The following is a 15,521-nucleotide window of genomic DNA, read 5'->3' as shown; positions in this document are numbered from 1 at the left end:
CATTTTGTTAAGGACTTTCTCTTGAGCATTTAATAAGAGTCCGTTCCCGTAGTCGACCTTGGACAATACCAAGGTGCACATGAGGGTCTTACCAACACTAGGTGGTAGGAAAGGAAGGAGTTTTCTAACCATTCTAAGGGTATAGAATGAAGAGGAAACAACAGCATTTGCATGGCTGCCAAAAGACAATTTTTCATCAAATATTACTCCTAAGTTCCTGACCTTCGTGACAGGTAGTGGTGGGGGACCCAGATTGGTAGGCCACCAGACTGAGAACCATGAGGGGGTAAGACTGCCAAAGATCATGAGCTCTGTTTTGTCGGAATTAGGCTTTAGGCAGTTACATGCCATCCAGGAGCTAATAGCCAACATGCCCTCTTGGAAATTTTCAGCAATTGCTCCTCCATAATTATGTATAGCCAGTACCAACTGGGTATCATCGGCGTACGAATGAGGCGGATACACAGCCCGTGGTAACATCCATTTTATTGTATTTAAAATGTTAGCGTAATGCATGTCAGAGTAGTGATTTAGTTTGTGTTTATGGTACATGATGCTTGTTCTTTTATTTTTGGGAAGCAGTGGGGCACTTCTCTCGCCCCCACCACTTTTAAATGTTACCTGATGCCCCTGCAATTTTCTTAGGTTTTACTAGGAAACATTAAAGTTAGCGATATTGTCTCATTTGTTTAAACCTCTTTAGAAAAATCGTTGGCTAGGAAAATACATTTGTGCACTACGATATCTTGTAAATAATTTGACTTCCAATTTCAGGTCACTTTTAGAAGTACTACCATATGGCTTTTCATGCTGAATTGATATAGTATTAGAAGCTAAGACGGTTATACACTTTTTTTAGTTTTCGCATAATTAGGTTTCTAATGACCTGCAGTCCTCTGCAACATTGTGCTGTCTGCATTTTACTGAATCACCATTTCCCAAAGTTAAATGGAAGGCATGTATGCATGTCCTTGTATCCATGCGTTAATCGCACAGAAGCTTGATTCTAACTAATGAAAAGTGCTATGGCCGGCAGTTTCTTTTTTAATTTTTCACTCCCTAATTGGCGAGCGTGCTTTAATACCTCGCGCATGAACATCTTGCATTTATTTATTCCACAACCTAGCTGTGAAGTAGATTAAACGTAAAATGAATTGGAAAGTGGGAACTAGTTTTAGCATATATTATAGACATATTGAATATTCAGGGAATTCTATTTGCAACAAGAACATAATATTAGGGCTTAGGGCGTCAAGCATGAGAAAATGTTATCACCTGACCTCATATTTCATTAAAAAAGAAATACCAGCAGGGCCGATTCTACCCTTAGGCAAGACTAGGCGGCCGCCGAGGGCGGCAACTGGGCTAGGGTGGCAAAAGGGGTTTTGTTTTTAATTTCAGGCAGCAGCACATGTATGTGAGTGCAAGGGAACCTGCTTGTGCATGCTGCGCAGCGCACCCTAGCTTAGTGGTCTGTGGAGCGGGCAGGCAGGACCGGTGTATGTGGGTCCCCATTTTAGCCAGTCCCCGAGAGGTGCTTTTTATACAGCAGCCAGTGACGGTGACTCGCACGTCACACCATCCTCTCTCGGTGCGTGGGGGACGGACTGATACCAGCGCCTCTTGGAATGATTTTTTGATCAACTATTTGGATTCTATGATTTTTATTTAATCTGTAATGGCATTTAGTACACTGCTTTATTTTTTGATGACCTGTCTAGTGTGCCTAATTTGTAAAAGAAACAAGTGCTGGGGGCCTCGTCAGGAGGCCACAGCAGTTTGCACCACACATTGTCACTGTACTCACACAACTACTAACCATCACACTGCTATAAGTGTGACAATTCCGACTGTTCAAGGTGGGTATTAGTTATTTTGATTGTGTATTGAATTATCAAACCACAGTTTTTTTGCTCATCCTTAAACTGCACAAACAGCACAACCATGCGGCAGCTGCCATAAGTATGGGGCCGGCAATTAAGTGCTGTGCCCAGCACTAGAAACCACCTGCTGAAATTGAGCACTGCCTGTTTAAAATAGCTTATAATTGTTATTTCATCAGCAGTTGTATTTGTTTGCCCCAAAAACCTTTTAAACTAGAGAATTTTCAAATCTAATGTATGCTCTATGAGTACGTAATTTGGGCTTTACAATTGGCAAAAAAATGATTTTATTGAGTTACCCTTATGACCTATTAACAAACATGCTGCTAAATAGCGTACTGTGGAACACAGTAACATGAATGGAAATAACAGATTCGGTTTGACGAAGTCTTGTCCATGAGTAGGTGCGACTTACTTGTCTAGTCTTCTTGGTTAATTCATGAACTTCAGGTACAGCAAGAAATACTCTTATTCCTGGTATTCAGGTGCAAACCATGAGTAATACATGAAACATTTTGTGAATCAGGTCCATTGCCTTTATTTTAGTTTTGTTTATTAGATGAATATCACATATTAAGTATGCAGCATTTTCATCAGCATACACAATTATTTCAACTTCAAGCATGAATATCTGTACTAACATCGGTTTTGACGATTTATTCCACCTAGATTTTTCTATTTTTGATAACCCTTTTGGACATTTTGGAATGCAAGAGTCTCATTACTCAAGTCTCACTCACTGTAAATACGTGGTATTTGAACTGCTCATGTTTTCCACCAGTGTCCGTCTTTTAATACAGGCCAGCTGTGGTACAATTAGCTTAAAGAGCACACGCTGGTTTCACATGAACATGTGCGGGCGACACGTGCAAGACTGCAATTATGCACAGCCCAGTAACTACAAATAGGTAGCTGGGTGCACAAAGGGTTCTACAAGAATAGATGTTGATCTGGGGTATGCACCTATAATATTAGTGGGGACTCATAATAAGGTCAGTAGGGTTTACTGGATTTCACTGTATTATACAGGGCAGTTTCGTTCCACGTAGGCCTACACAATCCAGCAAGGTATCAAGCTGGGGTGAAACTTGCATGCCTAGTTGTACATATGCAGGCCCCAAGAACATGCATGTCCATCTTATGTGTCATCCAGAATGATCTGACTCTAGTCATTCTAGTCAGAACCATATTCCAGGCCTTTTGTCTCCATGCTGGGCCACGTTAAATACTGCCCAGCAGAGGAAACAAAGGTCTCTGTAAACAAAAGGAGCAATATTGAATGCTTTACACTGTTACTGAAAAAAATAGGTGGGAAGGAAACCCTGCCTTTGGTATTAAGCTGTCATGCTGCACCTGGGTTGAGACATTCCAAGCCCACTGCACAAAAGAGGAAGCCGAGAAATTTGGAGCCAACACTGAAGGGTCTCAAGTTTCGATTGAAAGATATGTCAGTGATGTCATCTAGGACGATGCAGAAAAGGGGGGGTGATGAACAGAGTGTCTGAATTAAGCAGACCACTCTTACCCAGTCCAAAGATCAGGGCTTGATCCATCACCGTTATTTATCTCACTGCCCCATCCCAGCTCAGAACCTGGCTATATGCAAATTAGTCTGTCCCTGGCCCAGTGCATCATGGGAACAGGGCAGACCAAACTACCAAGCCAATTCTTCACCAGAAAGGAGACAAGCTACCGGGGACCGGTTTCTGGCATTTCAGCCTCTTCGGCCCGGCTTGCTTGAATCCTGATGGAGCAGTGAGAAAGGGACTCATGTCTGAGTATACCCTGCCACACCTATAGTGGCCAAAAACGATACAGAAAAGGGGGTGGTGATGAACAGAGTGTCTGAATTAAGCAGACCACTCTTACCCAGTCCAAAGATCAGGGCTTGATCCATCACCGTTATTTATCTCACTGCCCCATCCCAGCTCAGAACCTGGCTATATGCAAATTAGTCTGTCCCTGGCCCAGTGCATCATGGGAACAGGGCAGACCAAACTACCAAGCCAATTCTTCACCAGAAAGGAGACAAGCTACCGGGGACCGGTTTCTGGCATTTCAGCCTCTTCGGCCGGCTTGCTTGAATCCTGATGGAGCAGTGAGAAAGGGACTCATGTCTGAGTATACCCTGCCACACCTATAGTGGCCAAAAACGATACAGAAAAGGGGGTGGTGATGAACAGAGTGTCTGAATTAAGCAGACCACTCTTACCCAGTCCAAAGATCAGGGCTTGATCCATCACCGTTATTTATCTCACTGCCCCATCCCAGCTCAGAACCTGGCTATATGCAAATTAGTCTGTCCCTGGCCCAGTGCATCATGGGAACAGGGCAGACCAAACTACCAAGCCAATTCTTCACCAGAAAGGAGACAAGCTACCGGGGACCGGTTTCTGGCATTTCAGCCTCTTCGGCCCGGCTTGCTTGAATCCTTATGGAGCAGTGAGAAAGGGACTCATGTCTGAGTATACCCTGCCACACCTATAGTGGCCAAAAACGATACAGAAAAGGGGGTGGTGATGAACAGAGTGTCTGAATTAAGCAGGCCACTCTTACCCAGTCCAAAGATCAGGGCTTGATCCATCACCGTTATTTATCTCACTGCCCCATCCCAGCTCAGAACCTGGCTATATGCAAATTAGTCTGTCCCTGGCCCAGTGCATCATGGGAACAGGGCAGACCAAACTACCAAGCCAATTCTTCACCAGAAAGGAGACAAGCTACCGGGGACCAGTTTCTGGCATTTCAGCCTCTTCTTTTCTTCTTCTTCGGTTCTGAAACTGGGATGGTGCAGTGAGCTAAAAAACGGTGTTGGATCTAGCCCTGATCTCTTGACTGGGTGAGAGCTTTCTGCTTAATTCAGAGACTTTGTCCCTCACCACCCCTTGTTGTAAATATTTTTGTCCACCCTAAGCGTGGAAGGGTATTCTCAGATGTGAGACCCTTGCTCATTGCACCATCAGAATTCAAGCAAACCGGGCCGAAGACGGCTGTAATGCCAGAAACCGGTCCCCGGGAGCTTGTTTCCTTCCCAGTGGAAGAATTGGCTTCTGTAGTTTGGTTTGCCCTGTTCCCATCATGCACTGGGACAGGAATAGACTAATTTGCATACAGCCAGGTTCTGAAACTGGGATGGTGCAGTGAGCTAAAAAACGGTGTTGGATCTAGCCCTGATCTCTTGACTGGGTGAGAGCTTTCTGCTTAATTCAGAGACTCTGTCCCTCAGCACCCCTTGTTGTAAATATTTTTGTCCACCCTAAGCGTGGAAGGGTATTCTCAGATGTGAGACCCTTGCTCATTGCACCATCAGGATTCAAGCAAACCGGGCCGAAGACGGCTGTAATGCCAGAAACCGGTTCCGGGAGCTTGTTTCCTTCCCAGTGTAAGAATTGGCTTCTGTAGTTTGGTTTGCCCTGTTCCCATCATGCACTGGGACAGGAACAGACTAATTTGCATACAGCCAGGTTCTGAAACTGGGATGGTGCAGTGAGCTAAAAAACGGTGTTGGATCTAGCCCTGATCTCTTGACTGGGTGAGAGCTTTCTGCTTAATTCAGAGACTCTGTCCCTCACCACCCCTTGTTGTAAATATTTTTGTCCACCCTAAGCGTGGAAGGGTATTCTCAGATGTGAGACCCTTGCTCATTGCACCATCAGGATTCAAGCAAACCGGGCCGAAGACGGCTGTAATGCCAGAAACCGGTCCCCGGGAGCTTGTTTCCTTCCCAGTGTAAGAATTGGCTTCTGTAGTTTGGTTTGCCCTGTTCCCATCATGCACTGGGACAGGAACAGACTAATTTGCATACAGCCAGGTTCTGAAACTGGGATGGTGCAGTGAGCTAAAAAACGGTGTTGGATCTAGCCCTGATCTCTTGACTGGGTGAGAGCTTTCTGCTTAATTCAGAGACTCTGTCCCTCACCACCCCTTGTTGTAAATATTTTTGTCCACCCTAAGCGTGGAAGGGTATTCTCAGATGTGAGACCCTTGCTCATTGCACCCTCAGGATTCAAGCAAACCGGGCCGAAGACGGCTGTAATGCCAGAAACCGGTCCCCGGGAGCTTGTTTCCTTCCCAGTGTAAGAATTGGCTTCTGTAGTTTGGTTTGCCCGGTTCCCATCATGCACTGGGACAGGAACAGACTAATTTGCATACAGCCAGGTTCTGAAACTGGGATGGTGCAGTGAGCTAAAAAACGGTGTTGGATCTAGCCCTGATCTCTTGACTGGGTGAGAGCTTTCTGCTTAATTCAGAGACTCTGTCCCTCACCACCCCTTGTTGTAAATATTTTTGTCCACCCTAAGCGTGGAAGGGTATTCTCAGATGTGAGACCCTTGCTCATTGCACCATCAGGATTCAAGCAAACCGGGCTGAAGACGGCTGTAATGCCAGAAACCGGTCCCCGGGAGCTTGTTTCCTTCCCAGTGTAAGAATTGGCTTCTGTAGTTTGGTTTGCCCTGTTCCCATCATGCACTGGGACAGGAACAGACTAATTTGCATACAGCCAGGTTCTGAAACTGGGATGGTGCAGTGAGCTAAAAAACGGTGTTGGATCTAGCCCTGATCTCTTGACTGGGTGAGAGCTTTCTGCTTAATTCAGAGACTCTGTCCCTCACCACCCCTTGTTGTAAATATTTTTGTCCACCCTAAGCGTGGAAGGGTATTCTCAGATGTGAGACCCTTGCTCATTGCACCATCAGGATTCAAGCAAACCGGGCCGAAGACGGCTGTAATGCCAGAAACCGGTCCCCGGGAGCTTGTTTCCTTCCCAGTGTAAGAATTGGCTTCTGTAGTTTGGTTTGCCCTGTTCCCATCATGCACTGGGACAGGAACAGACTAATTTGCATACAGCCAGGTTCTGAAACTGGGATGGTGCAGTGAGCTAAACAACGGTGTTGGATCTAGCCCTGATCTCTTGACTGGGTGAGAGCTTTCTGCTTAATTCAGAGACTCTGTCCCTCACCACCCCTTGTTGTAAATATAGTGATGTCATCTAGGGCTGGAACTGAGACCCTCAGAAAAAATCTGTACATAGATAACTTGATGGCCTTATAATAGATTGTCCCATATTGTTGTACAGGATGGTTGGGACAGGGCTGTAGTGATGATGTGACATCCTAAGTTCCGCAAACGGTGCCTGGCATCTGTGACTTTCCGATCTTTCCACCTACACTTAAAAACCTCTGCACAAGGGAGAAGGAGTGAGTAATCTTGGTTTTAAATTGTATAACGGTTGTTTTTAGGATAATTTTTACTGTTAAGAATATGAATTTGTGTTATGTGATTTTAAATGATAAAGGATGAACTGTGGTTTATACATCAAATGGTCTAAATAAACATATTTTTGACTTGACGTGACTTGAGTGAGTAGCTCCCAGGATCTGGACAGCAAAAACAGCAACATCATGGACAGTCAGAAGGAGAAGTCACCTGATGAACTGCATGATGGATTAAGGATTTGGAATCCAGCTGACCCTCAGGGCTAGATAGGTCTCTTCAGGGCCATTGATGCTGGCCTCCTTAAGTTCCTGAGGACAAGTTATGGGAACACATAGACATCTTTGTTACAGCAGGACGAGGAGAGGAGCACGAGAAGCCAGGAAAAGGAGAACTCTGGGACAAGGGGTCAGTGAAACCAGCTCCCCACAAAGTGTGTCCATGTGGAGTCAGTAAGTCTGCTGAAACTCCTCTAGGCGTCTGGAGCACATCAATAAAATGAGGCCTGGAGGGATGAAATTGGCCCATTCGTGTATGAGTTATGCGGTTTTAAAGACTGTGAACTTTTGGTCTTTTGTTTGAGAAAATTAGTCTGTTCTGCTCTGACATATTTGCAAGATTTACCCTCGTGGTGGGCCAGTGCACATGGGTCAGAAGAAGATTAACTATAGTAATTCATTTTTAAATTAGGCATGTGTAGGGCACCTCTGCCCAGAGGCTCTTTTGGGCCAAGGACCCCATCACTCAAGGCCCAACTTCACAAATTCATGGCAGACCATGCTGCGAGGATGTGGCCTTGCGAGTGATTATATGCAGCCTAGAACCCATCTCAAGGCCCAAAGGCAACCCCCACCTGGGAAAGAATGTTGTGTTCATCCCACCAGAAGGATACCAGCAGGTAGGAGAGAGAGACCAGATAACTGATGTATTTCTCTATTGTGGGTGCCCGGGATGGACGAGTATACATCAAAAGAGAAAAAACACAAAAGGAAAAGGCTACCACGGCATGAAGATGCATGCAGCACAAAAACTGCTGGTGAACCCTCTGAAATAATATTCATGCTGCAGGCTGGGAGCACCCAAATGACCATAGGGCTTCATCTGCCCATGATTTCCGTTCTTGTGGTTCCCCAAGGAGGAGCAGGGGCGCCATCAATAGTTTTGCAATTGGCTGTGGGGACTGTGGGGAGGGAAGCAGTCCCTAGGGGAGATTGTCAACTAATTACCCATATATCTCCCTGGTCACACTGCTACAGTGGGACTCCAAAAATATATTCTAAATCAACATGGCCATTTCCCCGAATCCTCAGAACACACATTCATTCAACAGTGGGGCCCATTACACTGCACACTTACTCTATTCATTTAATTTGGCTTCACAGATTTGGCCAACAAACCAGGAGTCCTACTATAACATTGGCAGAGTGTCTAAACCTATTTTTAATTATTTTTATTTAAACCTGCAATTTAAAGCAATTTACCATGCTTTCATTTAAACACCATTTTATTCAGACACACCACCATAATGGCAATGGATCTGCTAGAACAAAAACTAGGCGTAGGAAAATCAAAGACCAGCTTTTACTTCTCCATTTATCTAATTTTTATTCAAAGCAAACTTTTAGTATGTCTGACATTTAGGCATTTATTTATTATTTATTCAATAAGAATCTTTAACTTTATTTCAAAAATGATCATTTATTTAAAAGCTCAGAAATAGATATTTATTTAAAAGTTCAGTAAGAAGTTTAGCAAAGAACAGATAGTTCCACATTCACTCCCTCGTAACAAGCTAACACCCTCATCTTATCCTAACAGTCCTGCAAAGAAAAACAAACAATCAGTAAGAAATTCTTACATCCAAGAATCGATCTTCAGTCCAGCAGCATCTCCAGAGGAAATCGAAAAGAGCGACCTCTCTAAGCAAAATCAGGTGTTTTTATACACTAATTTCCTAACTTAATCTATCTAAACTAACATCACCAATTTGACTTCTGATTGGACAAATTTGGGGTAGATGAGCGTCTCCTCATCATTACAGCATGTTTTTCACAATGAATCAGCAGAAAAATAAAGGATCTTTGTTTAAGACAATCTGTGGCCTAGGCTCTTCTTTGATTCGTAACATAGGGAAATATTCCCATGATCAGAACATTACATCGTCTATGTTTGGCACCCATCCTAGGTTCCGGGGCAAGGTGGCCTTGAACCTCATATCGGAGCACCGTCAGCTCACTCGCGTTTGCAGACTTTGGACGCACATGCGCAATCTAATATTCACTCGCAGTTCATCAATACAGCCATTTTCTTAGTAGGCCTCAAAGGCCACTTTTGGAACTATCATAGAAACAAACACAAATTCATGTTAATTATGGAACTAAAGCCCTTCTGTTTACCTCCCATCATACTAATGTTTCCCCATTAGTTGTTACCTAGCAAATAAGCCACATAAATGTGCTTCATACTTACATATCTGACGACTTTATGGCACAAAAACACATACAATAAGCATATTTAAACCACATATATTTATGTTAAGCTATGCATTAATTCTCATAACAATTACAACACATATTAGTTATTTTTATTGCATCATGCAAGTAAGATTAGTACTCCTGTGTTAAAAAATGTATGTATCTTATATCATGGTTGATTAATTCATAATAACATGCCATTAGTAAATATTAACGTTATGGAACATTGATCTCGAGAGGGGTGTCCAAAATTGTGTTTTACCACCTCGCTCCATCAACAGCATCTATGACCTGGGGAGACATTTTTCAATATTTTTTAAGCACTCCCTGGGCTTTAGTTTTGCTCTACACCTCTTGAGTGCAGGGGCCCCTAGGGGCAGGTTCTATGGCTGCATTTTATGTGGCCTGAAGTAGTAAAAGAGAAAGTCAGATACATGTTACACTCATTTTTAATGCTTTATTTGAACTATATTGCTGACACTGATTTCTGGTAAACATTGAATGCTAATATTAGCAAAAATGTTTGCAGTTAAATGTGGTTACTGACTTCAGTGAAAAGATGGTACATTTGAACATATGTTTACTGTTCATATAATGCGGTAACCCCTTGTCAAAGCCAATGGTGATCCCTTGACAAAGTCAATATGCTTGCCTTAAATATGTTGTGATCCCCTGACAAAGTCAAGACATCTGCTTTATTCAAATGGCACGCCTTATTTTGTGATGTTATATCGGGTACAGGTGTGAGGGGTATTGTGATTTTGGGTGTTGTGATCCACTAGTGGTCATATGTGACTTCCAAATTCCACCAAAGTGATTTCCTTTTGCCTGAGGTATATATTCATAAATTAATGTGTAGTGTTTAGTAATGTGTGTGTGATTAAAAATACCTTTCCTTTTCCAAAGAAAAAACATTGACTGGACAGTGATTTATTGAGAGTTGTTATTGCATGCCAGCCAATAGTTGTTACTAGCCCTCACCACCTACCCTAAGTATGTCTTGTACTGTTCTGCTTCGCTACCCTGCGACATTCCTACTTTTCCTTAATATTGCCATAGATTATGAATTCTTGCAGTTCAGGTTAGACTGGGAAAAAGGCTTTTAGGAGTGTTCTAAGGGAAGAAGGCTCATAGGATTGAATGGAGAACATTATAGTGTAGGTACAGACAATATGTACTGTTATGTTTCTCAGATCGGAGGAATAGGTGGCATGGAGTGTGGGAGATGGGTTGAGGGTGAGATAACTGGTGGACAAATGGTAATATACGTGCATGCAATTATAAGATTTTTTCAGTACTTGTCATACTGCTTGGTGAAAGTGTGATAATGTAGTAAAGTTTATGACCTAGTCAAAGGAAGTTTAAGGGCAATACAGGGAGAACACTCAGGAAACTATAACATTTAGTCTACACTGCTGAAAACCAGAGAGTTGACTGGAGAAAAGAACCAGGTTCCAATGATCAGAGTTTTTGAAAGTTGAGTGTAGGTGTGCTTGTGTTGCAATGGTTGCAATGAATGTTTCTTGTTTCATGAAAGGGTTAAATTATATGCTAAGGCTATTTGCTGATGCAAAATATGGCAACTGACTTAAAAGAAATCAGATTAAGTCACATAGAGAGGAAAGTGTAGAAAAGTGAGGAAAGAATAGCACTTTTGTCTTGGTAGAATTTAGCATCAAAGACTAAGGGGGTGATTTTAATCTCGGTCAGAAGGGCTCCGAATAAGATTCGGAATTGCCTAAGCCGATCCAGAGCCCTTGTTTCCGACTGAATCATTCACAGTTCCGAACAACCAAGTACAATGCCTGGAAAGCCTTAGCCTGACCTTATCTCCCTCCTCCCCTTCCCCCTACCCCTACTCCTCTCTGCTCTACTCCTCGCCTCTTTCCAGCTACTGACCTTTGCCCTCACCTAGTCCTTGCCCTCAGCCCCAACCTGTTTATCTGTGAACTTTTGCTCGTCAACGGAGACCTAGCTATTTTGACTGATGCCCGATGGAGCTAACTTGTTTAGCTAAAGGGGAGACAGGCCGTGGATTCCCTCCTTGGATGTCACCTACCCGGTCGGTCTTTAGACAGACTTCCTTTCGTCTCTCCTGTCATCTCTGCCCTCATCCTCCCTCTTCACTCTTCCCCTTTCCCCAATCCACTATTTACCTCTCTCCTTCTCTCCTCTCTCAGGGCCAGATGTAGGTAATTTCCATTTACCGAATGGAAAATACTGACTCATACCGAATCGCTATTCCCCAGTCGGAAAATGGTATGTAGGAAAAAAATCGGTAAAAGTTACCGACTCGGTATGACTCGGTAAGCCAAATCAGTTTTACCGATTCGGAATTGACCGAGTCGGTAAAATCCAATTCGGTGAAACCAAAGCAAACCCATGGGCCACATTGCCCATAGGAATCAATGGGAATTACTGAATCGGAAAAATCCGACTCGGATTACACCGACTCGGATTTTACGAATCGGTAAATACCGATTTGGGAGTTTGAAAGATGCCATGTGAGCCTGTCAACCAATCAGGGAGAGCCTACACCCCCCTCAGCCAAGGCCCTGTGAATCCAACCAATGAGAGAGAGGCACCACGCCCCAGTACCTGGGAGTGGCCACACCCATGCAGGTGGAAACCAACTGTACAAACAAATCTGCAGAGGAGAGAGGAGCACAGCATTCACAGGCCAGCAGACTGAGAGAATGGAGGCACAGGAAGGACAGAAGGATGCTGCTGAGAGGAAAAGGAAGCAGAAGTTCAGCCAAGAGGAACTACAGGTGACTGTGGATGAGATTGTCACCCACTACAGCCAAATATTTGGGAGGCAGTCTCTGCATGTTGCAGAGACTGTGAAGCGTAACATATGGCTAGCAATTCAGGGCAAAGTGAATGCCATCGAGTCACCCACCGGGACATTGAAGACATCAAGAAACGGTGGTATGACCTGCGTATAGTCACTAAGAAGAAGATAGCAGGACAGAAAAAGGATGCTGGTCTGACAGGAGGTCGCAGGGCCAAAGCCCCAAAACTCACACCAATAGAGGAGCAAGTTCCATCCACCATGGAGTCTGAATGCATCCACGGGATTGGAGACCTGGATAGCACCGCAAAATCAGCCAAAACACAAGGTAAGAGACATGTACCCACATGCACCCCCACCTATCCCAACCCTGTATACCACTGTGTACACACATGACACAGCAGGAGAGGCCAGAAATTATTGCAGCAATGCATCATGGTAGACATAGTCATGTACACACAGAAGCAAAGTACAGCACACATGACTCAGCAAGGCATGCCACACACATCTCCAAACAAGCAATGTGGACTGTGCAAAGGTGTGCAGACCATTTAATTAAGAAAAACACACAGACAAACTACAGCATTGACACTATGTCAATTTCATTCCACAGGAGAGTCGTCACGCAGTTCTGCACCGCCAAGGGGGGAGAGGGCAGCTCCATCTAAAAGAGGGGAGAAAGAAAAAAGGAAAAATCGTCACAGCGCAGGAGAAGGTGTAAACGACCCTACCCAGGACCCCTCATCATCAGACCCACCCACTACACCAATCCCAATGTCCCCTCTGTTGTTTGGGTCTCCAGACCTCACAAACACGCCCATGTCGGGAGGGGAAAGTAGCCAGGCGGAGCCCCCGCAGAGGATTCTGCAGACCTCTGATTCAGAGGATGAGGAAGATGTCCCCCAGAAGAGTGCGCCAGTGCCTGATAGGCCAAGAACAACTATGTCTGCTGGCTCAGCGCGCACTACTGTCCTTGGCAGGAGGGCACGTGATGGTGGGGAGGGCCAGAATGGTGAGAGCGTGTTCTGTGGGCTGGAGGGCACGATGGTGAAGGTCCAACGGCAGTAGGCCAAATCGCTGCAAGCCATGCAGCGCCAGGTGCGCGGTTTGAGCGCAACAATGTCCAACATGGACAAGGGCATTACCCACATGGCTAGTAGCCTGGACCTGATAGCACAGGGGATCTCAGACATTTCAACCTACATGGGGGTCCTCTCGGACAAGCTTGATAGGGAACATCTCCAGCGTGCAAGGGAATGGCAGTACATGCGCGACCAGACCAAGGCCATGAACAGGTTCGCTGCCAACACAGCTCTCCTCTGCAGACGCTCCATCTCAATGCAGGAGGCAATAGAGCACTGCTGCACTAACTTAACCCGGGGCATGGGCAGAGTTACCTCTGCAATGGAGCAGATGATGACCTCAAACTTAGGCCATGCTGGTGACACGGGTGTGGAGGAGACTGAGGGGTCAACCAGCAGGAGTGGCTCCAGTACACCTGTCCAGGAGGTGCGCAGGAGCGGCAGGCACAGCCATGGTGAGTCAGGCACCATCAGGGAACCTGAAGGACAGGCACCTAAGTCCTGCAATGTGGTGCGAGGGCGCACGACCTGAACTATGCAGGGAACTGACTCTAATGCACACAGTGACAGCAACTGAGCATGTGCAGCCAGTGACATTCACGTACAGTCATGTGACCATCATGGAGTAGTGAAGAATAAACTACTCATGTCCAGAAGTATACCTGTGTGTGTGTCATACTTTACCTAGAAATAGCGTTGTGTAATTTCACTCCGTCTCAATCTGCCATCTACTGCGGCTGGCCCTGTTGCCTGGGGATCAGCATGTTCTTGGTCCTCATCTATGTTCTCATGATGTGTCAACTCCACCTCTGTGCCTTCCTTGGTTGCAAGATTGTGCAATATGGCACAGGTCACTATTATTTTGCAACACAGGAGGGGGGTGTACTGTCGCGCACCTCCACTTTTGTGGAGGCAACGGAACCTGCTCTTCAGGAGTCCAAAGGTTCTCTCCAAAACATTGCGGGTGGACCTGTGACCAACATTGTATCGCCTTTCTGCTCTGTTGGTTGGGTTCAGGTACGGTGTCAGCACAAAGGAACGCAGTCAAGTCAAGTCAAGTCAAGAGATTTATATAGCGCGCTACATACCCAGAGGGTCTCAAGGCGCTTGAAGAAGGGTGGGGAATTATTTGTCGAATATCCACGTTTTAAGTTGCTTTCTGAATACTAGGTGGTTCTGAGTAAGGCGAAGGTGAGTGGGAAGTGAGTTCCAGGTTTTAGCTGCCAGGTAGGAGAAGGATCTACCTCCCATGGTGGTTTTGTTGATGCGAGGTATAGTGGCAAGGGCTTGGTTAGAGGATCGTAGCTGGCGGGAGGGGGTGTAGAAGGACAGTCGTGTGTTGAGGCATTCGGGTCCAAGTTCGTAAAGTGCTTTGTGTGCGTGGGTCAGGAGGCGGAAAGTAATCCTCTTATTGACGGGGAGCCAGTGGAGGTTTTTCAGGTGACCAGAGATGTGTTCTTTACGCGGGATGTCTAATATGAGCCTGGCTGAAGCGTTCTGGATGCGTTGGAGTTTTTTCTGGAGTTTTACGGTGGTACCGGCGTATAGGGTGTTTCCGTAATCCAGGCGGCTCGTGACCAGTGCGTGGGTGACCGTTTTTCTAGTTTCGGTGGGGATCCAGCGAAATGTTTTTTTGAGCATGCGAAGAATGTTGAAGCAAGATGAAGAAACGGCATTGACTTGTCTGTTCATCGAGAGTGAGGAATCAAGGATGACGCCCAGGTTCCGTGCGTGGTCCGTCGGGATGGGTGCTTTTCCAAGGGCCTCTGGCCACCAAGAGTCATCCCAGGCGGAGGGGGAGGTGCCTAGGATGAGGACTTCTGTTTTATCTGAGTTCAGTTTCAGACGGCTGTGCTTCATCCATTCGGCTACTTCTTTCATTCCTTCATGTAGGTTGGTTTTGGCAGTGTTAGGGTCTCTGGTGAGTGATAGGATCAGTTGAGTGTCATCGGCGTAGGAGATGATGTTGAGGTTGTGTTGGCGTGCGATGACCGCGAGGGGGCTCATGTATACGTTGAAGAGGGTGGGGCTGAGTGAAGATCCTTGTGGTACGCCGCAGATGACTTCAGTGGCC

Source organism: Lissotriton vulgaris, chromosome 6 (genome assembly GCF_964263255.1).
Source record: "Lissotriton vulgaris chromosome 6, aLisVul1.2, whole genome shotgun sequence".
Lineage (NCBI taxonomy): Eukaryota > Metazoa > Chordata > Amphibia > Caudata > Salamandridae > Lissotriton > Lissotriton vulgaris.
The sequence above is the reverse complement of the archived record's forward strand: the minus strand, read 5'-3'. Positions refer to the sequence as shown.